We start from the raw sequence: 20,725 nt of genomic DNA on the forward strand, positions 1-20,725 counted from the left end.
TTGTACCAGTTTCCGAGTGGGGAACACTTTTATATACTTCGAAATAGTGCGTGTCTGTTAATTCCTTAATTGAATAAAATAAAGCTTCTTATTTAAGTATTTGGTCAAGCGTGAATCTGATTGTCCAAGAGTTCTCAACCTGGGGAAACTATCCGTGATTGTTTTGTTAGCTTTTATGTCAATAGACATATTTTTTTTATATATACAAATTGTAAAAGAATTCTATGCGAAATCGCTTAAACTGCTGGATATTTTAAAATTACTATCTATTACTTCGTTACATTTAGATCCATCCTTACATATTATTAAACAAAGTCCGTTGCCGCGTCTGTCTATCTAGTTGCAATATACTCAAAAATTATTGGACGGATTTTCATTCGCTTCACCAATAATGTTAAGGTTTATGTGTATAATTTATTATTTTTTACCCGAGCAAAGTCGGGACGGGCTAGTGGTAAATAAATCCACAAACTCGGCGATGTAAAAAAATCGTCGAATATTAAGCGATAAATGTTAATCTGTATTTACAAGTCGCGTTTACGTCTCCTAAAATAACATTGCCATAATCTGGGGTGTTTGTCCCGGGTCCTCGTGACGTCACGGGAATCGGTCCTGTCGCGAGGAATCTCCGCGTCATGAACGACAACGTGCCCGGAATGTATACCCATTGTGGGTTAATTCGACACGTTCTTCTTGAGTCTATTCGATTGCACACTATTTCTTTCAGTCATGATCATTGGAGATTTTAAAAATTGGCCTGGTTTCCTCTGTAATAAGCTTTTAAGATTTTTCGATATTGTCTTATTTAATGTTATTAATGGTTACGAATGTCCTTTGTATTTGACATATATCTGATCTGAGTGGTCCATGGGTTGCTAAATTCCGTAGGCCGAGTTTTGTTTAAAAAATTTACTTCAATATTATGAAGATTCGGCTGCGGTGTCATCGGCCGCCTAGTGTTATTATCTCTCTGTTATCAAGGTCTATTATCCCTTAGCCGATGTGTAGTGTACGGCGAAAGTCGGTGGTCGGAAAGATTGGTGGATATGTGGACCAGTAACTCATTGCTATCGATATAAATATAAAAGGTACTTATTTATTTTCAGTTTTGCAAATGTGGATAGAGAAACATGGAATCGAAATAAATGTCATAATAGGAACAAAACACCTAGACACAGAGAATCCGTTAATTCGCGTCTAAATGGCGGGAACAGGGAATGGGACGAAATAATTCGAGTCACAATAAAGCTGATGCTGATATCCTCCGCCTATGTACGATTGCGCAGGACTGTGTCATTTCATTTGGAGGACTGTGTTGTTTCATTTGTTTTCATGATTTTGTTAATCGTTTAGGACGAATTTTGTCAATTTGTCGAGTAATTTGTACCAAGTATTCGGCAAATACTTATTAACGTAGAAGACGATATAACGTAATAAATATGTAGATGTATATTCAGTTGTTTGTATACATAGTACTGAAGACGAGATAATCGCAAGAATTCACTACAGTAGATGCCCCATCTCTACTGTGGAATCGGGAGCGGTAACATACACTAGAGCCGCGCTGTGGTTGGTCGATGGCGCGCGGCTGTCAGTTGAGTTGTCAATCAAGTAGCGTTGCCGAACTATCAATAGTTTGACTATCGATCAGCCTAGCGGTCCTATCGATAGGTGACAATCGAGCAGTAACACTACGATCAAATATAGACACAAATTTCCGTGCTATTATTGTTTTAGATATTATTTGATTTTGTACAATCTGTCCAAGTTTATATGTAGATATTTAAGATAAAGTCCCAGTTTAATTTATAGCTTCCTAATAGACCTTCATTTAAATGTTTACCTTCTTTACCATAATAAAATGATTCAGCCTAATTTGAATCAGATATCGTCAAACATTTGATGTTTGAATTGTAACAAACTTGGAGTTAGCAATTTTCCTTAGAGATGTTATTGGAATAATTAGTTCGACTTGTTACTTATTGATGACTTATTGATGAAATATTACGCAGATTCGATAATATTTGCAACATGGAAGATAATTATCATGGAAGTTAATTAACTTGGAGCTCTTTTGTTATTAACTTTTCTCAATATTCTGGCTTCTATTTTTTTATTTCCATTTCAAAAACATTTATGTACAAGTTCGTAATTACCACCCGTTTCAGTAATACAATGAAAATATTTTAGATGAATACCAAATTAAAGGTATTACTAAATTTACAATTTAAAGTATTTAAATTCTAAAGCGAAAATATTTTTTCTAATCTCTCATAACATCACAAGAAATGCGGGTCTCATGCTTTTTAAGTCGGTTATCAACATAGTTACTGCACAGAAATTATGTTTGGCAAGCATATTATTTAGCTTATAGCTTTGTAAGCTAAAAAATACCTTGATGGTATGAGTTTAGGTCCTGAAAGAAATCATAGTAAGCAACCAGGCTAAAACATCATTCTCGAATCTCAAATTTATCTCATAATATTTTGAGAAATCCATTGCTGCCAATTGTTGGCTATCTGAAGTAGGCGAATCTGTTTCAAACAGTGTTCCGAGTCAAATGCAATGAGCGGACAAAACTTTCATTAATTACAAATAGTTTGGACTTCAGACGCCAGCTAAGTAAGTACTTATTAGAAAGACAAAGTTCAGACGTTGCGATCCAATAGATATTTGATATCTAAGTGTTTGTAATAAAATTATTAGGAAGAAAATAAAAGTCGTTGAACTAATGAAAATGGTAGGAAAACTTGCGTCAGTTAAGTAACAATTCTTTGTAAAGAATTCCCCCATTCATTTCTGTATACAAGTGCACAATGGTCGCGCGCAATTACTTTGGTCGTAGCAATGTTGTTATTAAAATTAATTAAAGCTAGCTGGAATTTTACACATATTAGTAAGCATTTAACCTAACTAATTGGAATGTTACTTGGTAAACATTTTAACTTTACTAGAAACTAACGTGACCTATATATAGTTATAGGATATCACATATGCACGGTCAGCCGTCATTGTTGTACTTATTGAGGTGATAATAATTAATTAGGTATATCGTACTCCCAAGGACGTTCAAATAAAAGGTTTTGATTTGACTGTAATTAATTCTACCCATTGCTTAGTGGCTCAGTGTTTTCATGTACTAAGAACGGGCTGCAGTGAAGTTGCGCCGCTTCTTCTTCATCTGCGTTTTGGAAGTCACCAGTACAATTAGTTTTAAGTAAATTTTATGTTACGTACCTTAAGGCAGCGAACTGCAGGGACTGGCATTTTTGTAAATAATTATGTATATAATCCTTACCCTTTTTATGTAGTCAGTTATATATTAATTAGATGTAGTTTAATGTATGTATAGATATTATAGATGATTTAAAATTAATAAACAAAAGTATTTTGACGTCATTAAGTAATGTATATCATCTTAAATAAAACTTTTTAACTATAACTTTGTATTTAAATTATTATGATTCTATTGTTCGCTAATCTTATTGCCGTTCATTAAGATTCTATTCTATTATCTTCTTTTCCGTATATTTAATTTGTTATTAATTATATATTATATAGGTTCGAAAAACGCATATAGTACCTACTTACACCTAAATACATTTTTTTTTCAGCAAAAAATATGTAATAATACCATGTCATGAGTTATGCTTACGTTTCATACTGTATTTAAATCTGCCGATATTACCTACACAACACGAGAACAACCCCTAAAAGGGTGTTTCTCAGAGCGTTTTGACCGCTGCGGCCGCGCTGTCATTACAACCTTTCAAATTTTAACAAAGACAGGGGGTAGTTTTACTGTCTGGCTTTATAATAATTAATCTTGAATTCGTGAATGATTGATATAGATTAGAAATGATTCCTTCCTCGAGAAACTTGACGGATTGTAATGAAAGCGCGGCCGCAGCGTTCGAAACGCTCTGCGAACCACCCAAAATGGAACTAAAATTTCACACAGAGTTCCCCCTGACTATCTCGCCGAACTTGTTTTCAATTAGATGTCAAGCGACGGCTCTGCTATAAATAACGAGCTATTAAACAAAGGTACTCGACGTGCCTACAATATTTCCTGTGTCCCCGCTCAGGTATACGCAGAACATAGGTTTGTTGCAACTACTAGACATGCTAAACTGCTTCTATTTTTAGTTTCCCCGATGCAAACTTTACAAAAAACTACGAAAAAAAAGTTTTAGGAAGTAAGTTTTTCTAGTTATTTTTTAGTTACTAGATATTTGTATTTTTGTTCAAATGTTGCAGGTCTTCCGATTTTTTTGGAAGGTTTGCCTAAAAAATCCGAGTTTTTAACCTCTCTTTTCTCATTTCAAGGGTTTAACAGTTTTGACAATAAACTCTGCAGCAGTAAATTTATAAGTATTAAATAATCTTGAAAAACCTTTTCGGTTGAATTTCAATTTATATAATATTTATTTTAACGAATAGTCTTTAATGTAAAGACATTCACTATGATATGGTCTAGTTCAGTAACCAGAACTATAAAGGTCTTGGTTAGTAATATCAAAGAAAAGGGATGCTAAATCATTATATGAAACTGCGCTCCATTTGCGAATTGCTACGAGCTCAATGAGAATGAACAGGAATTCGTGCGGTTGTATAAATTTGAATAAAGGCGTCCCCAGTGCACCGTCGGTCGGTTTTATTCGGTCACAGGGTGAGTTGCACCGTCAAATTTGACGTTGATTTTAACCGGAGCGCCGCCGCTGACGTTTCGATAAAATGACGTATTTTGCGTTTTTTTGCGCACGTTATACTCTATAGTTAGCACGGTGCAACTCACCCCACATTATGCATTTTTCTATGTATTTTTCCTCCTCTTTGGCTACTTTGCCTAGGCACACACTAAGCTCATATGAATCATAAACTGAATGAATGATTGAACGAAATAATTTAAATAGTCGTACTGCTTATCGTCATTTTAATCTATTGGCCTGTCTTATAGTTAGTTTTCGTCCGTTTGTCGCGTTTTTATAATTCTTCAAAACAATACAAATAATTACAAAAACATGTACCTAGTATGATCTTTATTTACACTTTATTGGATAAAATACAATTTGTAAAAGTACGATAAGTGAACTTAATGCTGAAAGCATTATCCAATAGTCAATTTGGATCATACAGATAATGCTATGTTACATATATTTCATTTTCATTCAGTAAAAAAATAATACCAGGTATTGCGAATTTCTCCACTATTATAAATGCGAGTCTTGCTCTAATATAACGGATAATTTCATCCGTCTCCTACCATTAAACATATGAGCATTGTTTGAATATATTACGCGGGAGATGCGGCTGATATGAAACCGCGTCAGGTTTTTAGACAAGTGGTAACTATTCGTATTTAAATCGTGAAGGTGGTATGAATGTCGTGTTGTAATATGAAATAAATAGTAATCGCGATGTGAAAATGTAAGGGAATTCCGGCTATACACTATCACCAAACTTTTCGCAAATTGGCATATATTGCTGGTTTTTCATTGCGGTAAATAAACGCTCTCATACAAACTACGCAACTCATGCATTCACGTCGGCATCTGTGTCTGTCTGAATTCGGGATAAAGTATGGAGCCGGCATAAGACCGTTTTAAAGACAAAGATTATTTTTTTGCAAAATCATTTTTTTACATTTACGTTTTTACACCAGTAAGTTAGTTATTACGCAAGTTGCACTCTTTGTAAGTAATTTACCGTAATTTCTTCAAAATCAAAATCAAATCATTTATTCAGAAATTAGGCCTTCGCAGGCACTTTTTCACGTCATATTATAAATTAAATTATGTTTACCAAAGCTACAAACTACTATCATTTCGGAACGACCACTGCTGAGAAGAAATGCCGAAAGAAACTCATTCAAACAGTGTTGGTCCCTATTATGCCAGAAGGGCTTACCATTTTTTAAATATAAATTGATGTATATTTTTTTATCAGTAATATAACAATGTAAGTAAACAATAAAGTACTTGCTCAAAAGGTATACTGAAACATATTCTTTATATAAAATGAACAGCCCGAACAGTTCTCCCATAAAACTTACTTAATTAACTATAAAGACTGCCAAGGAATACGGCACTGACAATTGACGAACTAAGCAAATGGTTAGCGTTTTCAGCAGAATATTAAACTTATAATGACATTTAGATACCGCTGTCATCGGGGTCGCAGGAACCCGCTTCCAAATCGACGATATTTCTGGATTTCCAACCATTTGACACGCAATTTACTCCGTGCCGTCTTCAAAATGATTCAAGAGTGTTATTGTCTGTCGATTTAATGTTATTAGGAGTTCTCCCACCCATTTCTTTCGGTTAGATTGAAAGCGAACGTCGTTAGAGTGGATATTTAATTTGAATGTTTTAAAGATAAGAGAGTATTTTTGCGGTGGAATTTCCAAATTTCCTCGCGGTTTCTCATTATATTCGGTTCTAAATCTTGACAAATACTCTCTAATAGCAGTTTGATATTGAACTCAATTTCGTAGCGATAAGGTTTGTAATAGTGGCGTATTATCTTGGCGGTAACACAAGGGCACTCCTTAAAAGCCTACGGCGTGTGACATGCGGCTGACAGGGCCCCGGGCGTGACATCCTGTTTGTCATACAGTTGTGACGTGACATGACATATCATACGCCTGATTCACTCTGTCGCAAGACAAGAGCTTAAGACTACAGTCTAGCAAGCTTAGAAAAACACATGTTATATAGTCTTTGATTGACGAAAAGTACGATTGATGCGTATTGGGAGAAAACGTTTTTCACTAATTAAATCATAATAAATTTTGATTTTTGTGTTTATCGTTTCAAATTACTATATGGCAAGTTTTCGCTTCTTTCTAAAGTTTGATTTTATATAAACTTCACCGAAGATCACAAAAATAATGATTTTCTGGTGCCAGTTATGAATCTGTTGCATATTTTAAAGAAAATACAATCTATATAAATAAATAAATATATTAGGACAAATCACACAGATTGAGCTAGCCTCAAAGTAAGTTCGAGATTTGTGTCATGGGATACTAACTCAACGATACTATATATTTTATAACATATACATATATAGATAAACATCCAAGACCCGGGCCAATCAGAAAAAGATCATTTTCCATCATGACCCGACCGGGGATCAAACCCGGGACCTCTCGGTTCAGAGGCAAGCATTTTACCACTGCGCCACCGAGGTCGTCAAATCCACTAGTACTAGTAGATCTATAAACCCAGTATTTAATAATAATAAAATATCATTAAGATAATATTTACGGATAGAAAAACGTTTTCATTATATGTATGGTCGAGTGGCTGGTAGACGTTCCTCTTAAATTTACAAATAGTTAAGATTTTTTTTCCTTACAGGAACAATGTTTTCTTACCCCGGATCTACTTACTTTTTCAGTTTTGAAAGAAAATACTTAGTCGAGTTCACTTGGGAGCAGCGAGCTGTGAAATGAACTCGATTTAATTTCCACAGATTCAAGTTAAGGAAAATAGTACTGCTGAATTCTCGTTAGATCAACACTTTAGTCTCGTCTGACCCTGTCATTCTGGAAGTCATTTAAGATTCAGCTAAATAGACTAAAATCGTTTGCTTCGAATACAATTTACAATCATATGCCGTAACTTAATTTCAAAATATTCAAGCAATTTCTGTAAAACTTGTGAACAAATTTTCTGTAATTATTGCCTCAAATAAATTGTGGTTCGTAATAGCATAAGCTCAATTTCAAATCATCACACAGAAGTAATAATTCAATCCAATCCATTTTTTCATAAAATTGTGTTAGCCACGTGCATCGATTGCCAAACCACTCTTGGGCAAAGATAGCCACAATCCTCATAAATCCCAACAAACAGACGGAGACCGGGCAAGCCAGGACAAGAACCAGATTGGCGAGATGACTTGGACAGGTTTCGCAAAAACTGGACAACTACAATATGACCGGACCAAATAGAAAGAATGGAAGGAGTTCTTTGCCCAGCAGTAGTACTACACCTGATGGCTCTAAATAACTAAATGTTCTTAAAACAAAAAATGGCTACATTCGAATATGTCATTCTACGTTCTTCATAGTTGTATTCCTCATGGCTGAGGGTCGTGGTCATTACGTGGAATGAAACACACACAACAACTTTCTTGTCATTATTAATGGAGTGGTTTGCTTCTCCATTTCACACACCAGTTAATAATAATCAGTGTACAGGTTTTCTCACGATGTTTTCCTTCACCGGAAGTAAGTGATGGTCGATGAAAACTACTATATATGAGTCAGATTTGAATACAAACTCATACGGCACGAGTAGGATTCGAACCTGGGACCTTTTGATCCACAGGCGGGCGTCTTAACCATTACACCACCACCGCTTCTCGAATATAGGTACATTACAATAAAAATTGTTTATACCTAATTATAATTTACTTAGGTACTGGTTTTTTTTTGCTGATTTTAAATACTTGATAAATCAATAAAAAAACAAACAATAAACTAATAGTTACTTCATCCATTTATAGCTTTTGCATCGAGGTTTGAACACTACATTATGATGCTACATAATGCAACTTTTAACGCGCATCAACTGCATCTTTGAAAGCCCGCAGTGCACTCGCTCGCTAAACGCATCTGCATTGTTCCATATATCCGGATATGCGATCGACAGTCACTGACAATCATACGACGACTGCAGGTGGACCATTTCCGCTAAGTTAATTGAATTTGTGTTTTATTTGAACAGTGTATTTTTTCCATGCGTCATGTCATAATATTTGTACTACATGGATTTTGTAGCCTCTCTGAATGTCATCATTTATTGATATTTGGATTATTGATTATGGAGTGATGTTTTCTAATATTATCCATTTTTTATTGTAGCAACTTGGAATGGAAATACGTCGCATCATCGAAGTTTTCTTCTACGAATCTGTACTGTAATTGTGAACAAAAAAGATATGACAGAGCGAGAAGGTAAAAGCATATGTAAAAATTAGTTAATTACCAAGAGTATAGACAACCTACAAACGAACAAACAAATTCTAATGACGAAACTACTGATGATTCTACAGACACACAACAGATAAAAGGCACGTTAATTCTTTTCGTATTTTGTTGTACATTTTAGTTTATAAAAATGTATGCTGTGGGTTCATTAAATATTATTCTATATGTACACCACTATAATATTTTCGTGTACCATGAAATGATAAAAGCCTTGAGATTAATATACGATTCTGTAGATAAAACGAAATCTATTTAAGACTACATCTTGTAAGTTAATATTAAGTACGCAAGTTACCAAATAAGTGTATAATATTTCGCCAAAGGCTTTATTGTGCATTAGTAAAAAAACGCTACGTCACGGGAACTATTACGGGATAATAGCCTTTATATACTTGTATATTATACGAGTTCACGTCCGAGATTCCCATTTGGATAGGGCAGTGACCCGACAGAAATATGATTTAGACAGAGCAAACACGAGATACTCGTACACTCAATATTGTTGAGGAATTGGCCGCAGGGTTAGAAAAAGAGAAGGTCTAGAAGTGGAACTCATTCAATTTGTTTTTATGTATTAAAATTCGGTGAAAAGGAACATCGTATGGAATGCCGCTCACGGGTAGACAGAGGTTTAGTTTACTACATTCGAAGACTACAACTAATTAGAAAGACCGCTTTACAGCGATAGTCTTCGCAACTGACGGGACTTTTGCGTCTATCGATTCGTGAAAGTCACTTCAATAGTCTTAATATAATCTAATACCAATTATAAGCATACTCTGAATTTACGTCCTAGCATTCGTAACGCTTCCGACTCATATTCCTGTCAGTTGAGTCATGTCTTAAAATAACTATTATTTTGCATAGATTTTTGCTGTTGCCACCTGGTGTAATTCTATCTACAGGAAGTAGTACAAAAACGTAACTAGTGAACAGATATAATTATAATTTATAATACAATACATATACGATTTATTTTTGCTTCGTCTTTCATTGCACATTTTACCATAACTGGCAATTGTGAAATTTGCCTTCTGTACTTGTATTATTTGCGGGAAATGTGAAAATCGGGTAAAGTCCGCCATTTTGTTCTGCCTGTGGCTTGGTTCATATTCAAACGTATCAAAGTTCGCTTTCTATATTTATGTCACTCTCCAGCAATAAAGCTATCTAACACTAAAAACCCCCTCCTATGCTCAGTTTTCAAACGAAAGAAGGATAACAAACACATTCACATACATACTCCATATTACAAAGAGAAATTATTTGTATATTTCTTTGTTTTAATGTTTGTAATGAATAAACTCAAAAACTACTAGGCCGATTTTCAAGATCAATAAATGAACATCATTCATTCATTCAAAGGTATCGAAAGTTTCGTTGAATTTGCAAGTTCACTTTCCTGCGCTTGTGAATCCTATTTGAACCGACTGAATTTAAATTAAGTAGGTAAAACTTCACAAATTATCCGGCCTACTCGAGCAAGAGGTTTTGTCTCAACTTTCTTTGAATTTGAAAGTATTCGACCTATAAGTACACTTTACTTAAGTACAAGTACATAATGCTATTGAGCAAGTAAAGTATGTTGTTTCTTTAATAACTTGATGTCCAAAAAATGCTGTTTAAATATATATATATATAGAAAAAGATCATTTTCCATCATGACCCGACCGGGGTTCGAACCCGGGACCTCTCGGTTCAGTGGCAAGAACTTTACCACTGCGCCACCGAGGTCGTCGAAATGCTATTGAGAAAGTAAAGTATGTTGTTTTTTTAATAGCTACATGTCCCAAAAAATGTTGTTTCAATAAATCTGTGTCTCTGGAAAAAACCATAGAGACAGGAGACATGTTGGTTGTTATTACTTTACAAAAAATATATTTTGTTATGGGTTTATCATACAAACCTATAATCACGGATGTCGGAATGGAAATAATGATGTGGCGTGTAGTCCCGCTCTAAAATACGACCAATTCATCTTGCCGTTGAGGCGAGGCGATTAAGAGACACACGACTAAGAGACACATATCCATTCCATAATATCACATTATATTTTGTATGTTAATATTTTTATTTGCATAAAAATAGTTACTATGGCTATACAAAAATGACAGTACCGTCAATTTTTCCGTTTATTTTTTCTAGGTATTTCCTGTTTGATCCAAAGGTTCACCTAGCCGAGAAGAACTTACGTCATTAAGCTCATTTATTGATAGCTTCCGCTGTACAATTCAGTTTAGCGCAATAAGTAAATAGGCGTGCAATTTAGAGCTATGATATAATCATGTTAAATGGATTTTAATAAGTACCTATGTATATATATGTTTTGAATAAAATCTTATCTGGTTTTAAAAGAAAAGAATATTCTTTCAAGATTTTTATATTTACTTTTACTTATTTATAAAAAGGAAATTTTCCATTACGACGTTGCTTGGTAGTGCTATTTATCCAAGAGCCGGAACAACTCTGTATTGGACGGCCCTTTAAAGATAAGGCCAGATCGAAATCTACTCATTTATCTTATAAAAAGCGAGCTCTCGGCAAATTCACTGTTTTTAAGGCATCTATCCATGACTATGCACATGCTAAGCTATGTACGACAAATATATTGTATCGTGATAGTAGTTGATATTCTATTATAAAGTTTTTAATTTATACTTTTCTTTTATTTTGAATTTAAAAATAATTACTATTTTTTCATAATATTTCACGCTTACGATGGTCGTATGTAATCTTCATATGCTATTATTAGGCAATATTATTTAATTACGAACATGATAATTTTCGTTTTTTCAATCATAAATTCAAATAGCGACCAATTTATATTCATTGATGTAAAACGTTTTTGTGTAATAGTTTAAAAGATCGATCTTAATAAGAACGTAAATAGTACGAGTATGAATATTTTCCCCAGTTTTATGGAGCAGTGACCTTATATAGTAACAGTGTCTAAGTTTGTTATTTTGTTAACACTTTGTTGGATGGATGTTAGGAACTTCTAGTTTAAGTTGAAAGGAAAACTCAGTACACTCTTCGCTATTTTTTTTTCAAGAAATCAACTAAATCATAAACTGCCAGTTACCATTTTGATAAACACAAATAAAATATATATTTGTAAAAATAACAACACTTTCGAAATACAAAAACAGAGAGAAATATTAAACAAAAAAACACATAAATTATGAAAATTACATATATAAAAAACTATGCACCTAAACATATAACCATAAAATAGAAAGTGTCTTTGTTGCAGTAATAAAAAAGGTCAAATTCAGTCTTATCTTATTTAAAACTAAATCACAAAAAACCGATTTGCATTTGCACATTAATTGAACAAGACTTCCGTGCGAAAAGTTTCACTCTAAAACTGTATATAACGTGATCGAATTCCTGTTTTCGCCCCTCTTACCGGAAAATCTTATCGTTGGCCTAATTTCTTCGGGAAATTCCCCAAATTTCTTCAAGTTTGGGAGCCATTGCCTTATTGTTACTGATACATTTGTCGAATCGTATTTGTGTAAGTGGTTTTTAACAACTAATTGGTTGGGATTAGCGGGCGGGCGGAACCGTCGGATTAGAGGATACGGCACTGAGTTAGCAGGTTTTGATCGTTGCTTAACTCAGTTGATTGCTAGCTTTCGTGGCGAAATTAAAGTGTACTCTGCCAAGAAAAAACAGTTATGTGCCTTAGATTTTGTAATAACACAGACACTTGGATTTGATAATGACCAGCAGCTGGAAGCGACTTTATTTTTTACTATGTAGTGATTAGCAGTTGTGTGAATCTCCACATTTTTGCTTTTATCTATATCTATGTTAATTTGTGTTCCACTGCATAAATGCTGCCCGTCTTCGAAACCTCTCTATAAAGAACAAGCTTACAATTAAAATTGAAAAGAACTGTGCTTCTCAAATCACCTCAGATCAATTAGATGTAATTTATAATGTTTCATTTTTATTGTTTATACATGTGTCTACAGATTTATATATGTGTCCAACTGCTGGACAAAGGTCTCCCCTTCCTTTTTCCCCTGCACTTGTTTGCCTCGACACAATTATTAATATTTTATTTGTACCTTAGAGTAGGTACCTTAGTATCTTGTACCTTCTAGCAAGTTACGCTGAGCAAATTGTCCAGCATGGATTTTCGTCCGACGACGACGTCGTTGCAAGTTAATTAAATAGCAATAAAACTACTTCCAAAGAGGATTATTCGTTATTAGTTGACAAAGTTCATCGCTTGCATCTAAATATACTTGGTAACTTTGTAAAATGATATCAGAATCAATCAGGATAGCTCATCGATAGAGGGTGACGGTGGTGGCTCAAATTAGATACTTACTCTTAGTTATTCATCAAGTCTTGACGAAGCGCGAAGCTGAAAGGTATTCCGTTTAGCGCACCATTTTGATATTATTACATTTGTTTAATAACGGGACTTGGCATAGAGCTTTTTAATTTAATGTTGCTGACGTTTTAACGACCTTGCAACCGCGGTGGTCGCAGCCAGAGCGCATAATTTGCGGTGTGAAGTTGTGGTAGCGTATGTAGATTCACGGCAAACACGCTGTGAGTCTGGCTTTCGAATGCAACGTTCCGTTTAACGCACCAGTCAATATTTTTCAAATTAGAATTATTTGAAAAAAAAAGTAGTTTGTGTATAAAAATTTCAGTACAAACAAATCCATCACTAGTACTCGAGGTCCTCTAGAAATATATTTTATTCCTAGAAACATAAGGGAAATATTGACTGATGCGCTAAATGGAACCGTTGTGGTGCTATTTCAAAATGTGCGCTAAATGGAATATCTCTATGACGAGACTCCTAATTACTAGTTTTCCTCGAAGCGATACGCCTGAAACATACAAGTTTAGTTATTAGTTAAGTAGTTTTTCTTAGTAAAGTCTTCTTGGTTTTGTCTAGTAAGTTTGAAGTAAGATGAAGTGATATTTGAAACTTGTGAATTAATCTAATAGGCTTAATAATAGAATGGTGTAACCAAATTGAAATTCAAAATTCTTTATTCAATTTAGGATGATATACACTTATTGACGTCAAAAAAATTACTTAAACTAAGTCTACTGCCGGCTTCCAAAGCTCAGGTGAAAAAGAAGCGGCGCAACAAACTTCATCGCAGCTTTTTCTCCAAGGACGTCAATTAACAAATATAAGTCTTATACATATATTAAAAATTAGGAGGACGATTTACATCATTATTAAAAATGTCAAAATTTGAATAAATAAATAAAAATAAAAGTTGTATTTCCAATAAAATTATTGAAAATTGTCAAACTATATATATATATACATATATATATATATATATATATCTCTCTCTTAGATAGGTTTTAAGTAGACGGGTTTTCATGCCTTTTAGTTGCGGTTCACAAATAGATAGATACTGATTCCTGAGGAAGGTTTAGATATATGGTGTCATGGTGACAGCCCAAAAGTTAAGATCTGTCTGCCTATGAACCCAAATTTACCTGTAAAAAGCGTGATACCGGCTACATACTATCGCCGAACTAAGACAGACACCGACGCGAATACTCGATTACGTGGTTTGTATGGAGGCTTTTACGTACCGTAAATGAAAAACCAGCAATGTTTCGGGTCGCAACTGTTTCGCGATTATGACACGTCATAAGCGATGGTTGGTTTCATCAAATTAAACGATGTCCAGCTTTTATTAGACTTTAGCTCTCGCTTAACCATTTATGAGATCGTGTGTGATGCGGCGGGTTGTTTATTTGTTTTATGTCAATAAAAAAAAACACGTTGCACATTTTTGACATTAAAATCCTAATAAATCATCAACCTAAGTAAACAACACATTGTACAATATACAAACAAATTACATACATTTTACAAAACATAGTAATTATTTATTAATTGCCCACTGCGTCTGTCTGTTTATAAGCTTTCTTCTAACTTTTTGTTTTATACCACGCAAAGGATTTGGATGCAGTTTTCACTGTTATTTAGACAATTTATTAACGAAGGTTTAAACATACAAAACAGCTTATTAGACGTCGGGCCGAGTAGCTAGTAAATAAGTCCGGGCTTTTTATCCAAAAGTCGGAACACACCGGCTATCTGTCCGGTTAATAGGTTTGGCGACGTGACAACCCCGTAATGGAGCATACGTGTATTAGTTCATATGAAAGTTATCGAGTGCGCTCCCGGGCGACACACTTCATAATTGCATTGAGCGCCTCACAATATTGCCTGCACTCAAGTCTATCAGCCATGATGCAATATATTGGAGACTTCTTCCGACGGACGCCATTTTGTTAATCAATTCTTGATAAGAGAGGCACAGTGATTTCTTGAAGAGTTTTTCACACAGTTTACCAAATAGTAGTTTATTATTATGACCTCGTTGTTATAATACTTATGATTAAGGAGGTAATGGATGGTTGAGTTTAATTACAGTTTTTATACTAATTACATAGATTTTACGTATACATATTGACTTGGTCGTTAAATTCTTTAAAAAAATTAATCATATCAGATCCCAATCTGACTTTAAAAAAATTGATTTCTGACCACTTGATCTTTTTGTATAAGTGTAGTAAATTATGTATAGTTAAAAATTCAACAATTTAATAGAAAATGTTTTTTTTTTTTGCTATCAACTTATCTGTTATAGTAAAGATCATTTTACTTTTAAATGCTTAGCACAATCTCTCCTTCTCCGTAGTTCCACTGGATGTTTACCCATTTTCCATTTTACACGATATGTGAAAATAACACGGACTTATCAAAGGCTTCGAGTAATATTTGAGGCAGGAAGTCGGGTAAATCCGCTTACCACGACAATAGCTCGGTTCCTGTCTGTCATGTGATGTAAGGATACTTATATACGCTATATATACTCATTTGATAGCGTTGCCAGGTTTAATAGGGAGGGGCATTCCGTAACATTCTAAAAAATATTTCCGTAATTTTTGCATTCTTTATCGATATATCGTGTACTTTTATTTTTATTCACATTGCACGTTTATGCTTTAAATTATTCCTAAAATTCATTCCTATGGATCGTTCCCGAGTAGGTCAAAATTATAAAGAATTCACCAATTCAATTTCTAGTATTCCGAATAATTTAACTCATGTACTATTGCTTGTTTTCATTGTATATTATAAAATGTAGTATTAGGTAAAAATAAAGTAACGAAAATATTTAGGTTAAGTTAATATCATAACAAAACAGTCTCTAACATACTTTGGATAATTCCAACTCAATCTGTGTGATTAGACTTTATAGGTTTATAAGGTACTTGACTACTTATTTTTGTTATTTTTCACATTATAGGTATTTATATAAATTTGCCCACCCTGGTCCATCGACTGGCGACGCCATTGTGTGCTTGGGCGCCTACTTACTTCAGTAAGTCCTTACTAATTTCTACTCGACTGTGACGAAAGCCGCAAATGGATGTCGATTATTCAAATTGATGTCAGGATGTAGTTAGTATATTTTACCTAGATTATACATATGTTCTACAATTCCCTGACCAATTGTCAACATTATTTAGCAGGAAAAATACTGGCTAGTACTAAGTACAATATTTAAAAAAAGTTTAAGCAGATATTAAACGCATTTTCCGAATGCGCAGCGGCTTGCGGCGGGCGACCAAGTAGAGCGTGATGTGTGGATAGCGATTTGTTTCGCATTAAACGCGCTATTTATTTTATATCCCGGCTGTTTTACAGCTATTGGGTAAAATGGCAATAAAGTACACGAGAGCGTAATGTTTTTATCTAGAAATTTGAGTGCTTTTGGCCTTTAATATAGCCCGATGGAAAGCAGAGATGAGGTCTAAGGAGTTACACGCAAGGTCTAATATTTATATTCTTAATATTCGTTTTAACCATTACAACACCACCGCTACGTGTACGTCCCGTGTACATTGTTCAAATTAACTAAAAAGGTAAGGTATTTCAAACATAGGTTCGCGAAGTTTTGATTCACTTGTTTGGAAACTATCCCGAGGGAAGGGTCATGTTTGGGCATCTACTTCTAGGCTTTTCAGATATTCACGCTCTTTTTACGAAAGGTTATAATAGGCGAAATATAAATATATTATAACAAATCACACAGATTAAGTTAGCCCCAAAGTAAGTTCGAAACTTGTGTTATGGGATACTAACTCAACGATATTATATTGTCCAAGACCCAGGTCAATTTGAAAAATATCATTTTCCATGTTGTCGTGATGTGTGTGTTATTCTCTTTTTTGATTTATGATTAAAATATATATAGAGTTTCATACAAATAAATGCGCATGGAAGCTCAGTAGTTGTACAAGCTCATGAATTCAATGAAAACTGTTCAATGAAAAGCCACGCTTTTGCTACTTCCTCTTTCTCGAACAGAAATAAAATATATTTTTTCTCCGAATGAAATCCCTCATCTAGACTCCGCATCACACAACTAACACGGCCGGTATTTCCCATGGGCACTATAAACACAATAGGTAACATGGGGTTTTACGGAATGCAAGGTGGTTACAGTTTGTTCACTAAGTTACGGTTGGAACACTCACACATATTTTTTATCTATACTATTTAATAGGCGGGTAATCTCCGATTTCTAAAATTCTTTCACCATTAGAAAGGTATATTATACAAGATATGCTATAGGCTATATTTTACTTCAAATTTCCTGCGGGAGCGAAGCCCCGGACAACATCCAGTTTCTTTGTAAAGATACATGCCAATATGTTTGTAGCCTTATTAGTACAGTCAGATGCACTTCAAATTAACCTGCATGGATCCTGGAACCTGCAGTCGGCGTAAACTGTTCTGAAAAATTATCAGTTCTGTAATTTTTGCAATATTTTCGCCGATTTTTTTTTTTGAAGTGAAAACTTCTTTAGAGGCATTGTGCACTTTTTGCGATGAGTAAAAACATGTTAATTCGCGCCAGGACACGTGACCCTGATCGTAAATTCGTAAGACGTCAAAATTGCACAACGTTAATATTCAAGTTTTCACTTTTGCCGGCACTTTCGGAGTGCAACCCGTTTTTTTTCAGAGTCACTTATTTTTTATACACAGAATTATATGTATAATTCGAAACTAATTTTAGCACCTATAACATCTTCTGCATACATGTAAAATTGAATGATTTTATAATGAACCTAAAAAACTATTGTGCAAAAATTTGATTCCAATAAAAAATCCTCGAATTCTGACCTGTAAACCTGTCTTCATCGGGGGTTCCGTATACGAAAAGCTACCATACCTAAGCGAATGGACTGTATTAGGGTGCATTCGAAGTATTTTGGAGGGTCCTACTGTCTGTGCAGAGACAGGGGGTTCGAATTACATTATGATGACGGAAACGCATAGTACATATAGAGGTACGTGTTTAAAATTTGCATGTTTGGTTGGTCAGTATACAGCGAGAAAAAAAAAGTTTGTCGCGCACTAATTTGTACCTGTGCCATCTTTAAGTTTATTATGTACCTGGTTACTATTATTATTTAGTAATAAATAGGCACGTCATTTACTGAAAGAAATAAAAATCAAAATACATTCATGTTATGTGAAACACGAGAATCATGTAAAGAGAATTATTATGGGACGATAGACAAATCAGAATAATGGGTGTTGTCATTTAGCTATAATCACAATCACCTACTTGATTCTAATACTGACGTGAGTTCCCGCCCTGGAATAGGACCACTCCATATGGAGGACATAGAATGGTGATATGTTCAGACCCTCGCAGGTTGTGAAATCACAGTGGAATCTTCAATATATTAAGGTTTTTAACGCTGATCCCGGGCTTCGAGGCTTCACAACCCCGAACGCAAGCGGGAACATGCAGAGATAAGAGAGAAAGTAAAACAAGTTGTTTAAAAACAAATTCTATAAACGTAATTGGTGCCTGTATTCTCTACATGTATTAGGTATTACTTGGTATTTCTTGCATGAGACCCGCTCAAATCAAAATCTGTTCAATAAATCATATAATTTTTATCGTCTTCGAAACTGCCATAAATTTTCTTAAATAGATTTTTAAGTGGTTAATTAAACGAATGCTATTATTTCGCTCTCTGTTAATAAATCAACCTTGAGTGATGTCATGGGTCACCTTGAAATAACCTGGGTTAAACCCTCGGTTACGCCATGGTTGCCATAAAATTAGAGCTATGTAGGTATTATTTCAAAGATTTGTCACGCATTTAAAAGATTATAGTGTCTTCCTAAACAAAACGTCGCAAACCCTAATAGATGAGACCCTAATAGAATTTGGGAAGAAACCGGGCAAATACTGAGCGTAAACATATCCATGATACTGACAGATAAGTAATAGGAATAGGTCCCGCCCTGGAATAGGTACTGTAGTACCTATTCCAGGGCGGGAACTACACGTCAGTATTAGAGTCAAGTAGGTACTTATTGTGATTATAGTTAATTCACAATACCCATTATTCTGTTTTATCTATCGTCTTATAATAATTATCTTTACATGATTCTCGAGTTATACAATACATGAGTAATTTATTTTGATTTTTATTTCTTTCAGTATTCATGACGTGCCTATTTATTATTTACTTATATGAATAATATTAGTAACCAGGTAATTAATTATCATAACATAAAACCGTTCGCCTGTGGACGGAAAGGTCCCAGTTTCGAAACCTACTCGTGTCACATGAGTTTGAATGTCAGTTTCAGTTCAGAGACCACAACTTGCTTCCGGTGAAGGAAAACATCGTGAGGATACCTGCATATTGGTGGACAGTTTAGTTCACTATAGTGTGTATGCGACTACTTGCCACTAGATGGTGGTAGGTAGTCGTAAAATACATGTCAGATGCCTTTAGGCGACTTGAATAAAATCTGACACCAGTGTTAGCAATAACACACTCGACATATAAATAAATAGCAATACAGTCTGCTTTTGTGTGACGTGAGGTTGCATTCACTCCATATCCTGTCGGGGATGTTATACGTGACGACTGACACATAGCCTGGCAGTTGACAGTCAACAACAGTATTCCCAAGGTTGGACTACTGGCGGCCAGTTTGAAAATTACAGCTGAATTTTAAAAAGTATAAGGTATATTTTTTCGCTGACTAGAAGGGCTTCGCGGCATTACAGCCCCAAATGTTACCCGGAACACGCAAAGAAGAGAGAGAGACATTCTACCCCGTAATAATAAATAATAAGCTTGAAAGTGCCTGTGAAGATCTAATTTTTGAATAAATGATTTGAACTTAATGTTTTATATATACCTATATCATTAAGAACAACATTTAATTATTCAAAAATTTATATTCATACATATTCTTTTTTCTCGGTCGGAAGAAAATATATTCGTTTGGAAAATTTAATTCGTAGCATGAGTTACAAGATCGCTACGAAACTCTACGAGAAAACCACAGCTTAGTAAAATATCTCGTTCTTCAGTACGCTCACAGAGGCCGTTGACTTAAAAAATACTATATCGCCGTTCTCTTTCACTCCTGCATCTACACTCTTCCGTAAATCGAAATCAAAGCTCGTCGGGATTGGAGTGAAGTGAAGTTTGTACGTTATCTGCATCCGGCTGAAGTGAGGTATGAAATACAGATCGTTCGAAACGTGCTAACACAGAATTTTTTATTTATGAATTATTTTACTTTTAATTATTAATTTATTTCCTATTTAATTACAATTAAATTATAAATACATAAAGCATAACAGTAAATGATATTGTATT

This window comes from Plodia interpunctella, chromosome 10, assembly GCF_027563975.2.
Source record: "Plodia interpunctella isolate USDA-ARS_2022_Savannah chromosome 10, ilPloInte3.2, whole genome shotgun sequence".
NCBI classification, from domain to species: domain Eukaryota; kingdom Metazoa; phylum Arthropoda; class Insecta; order Lepidoptera; family Pyralidae; genus Plodia; species Plodia interpunctella.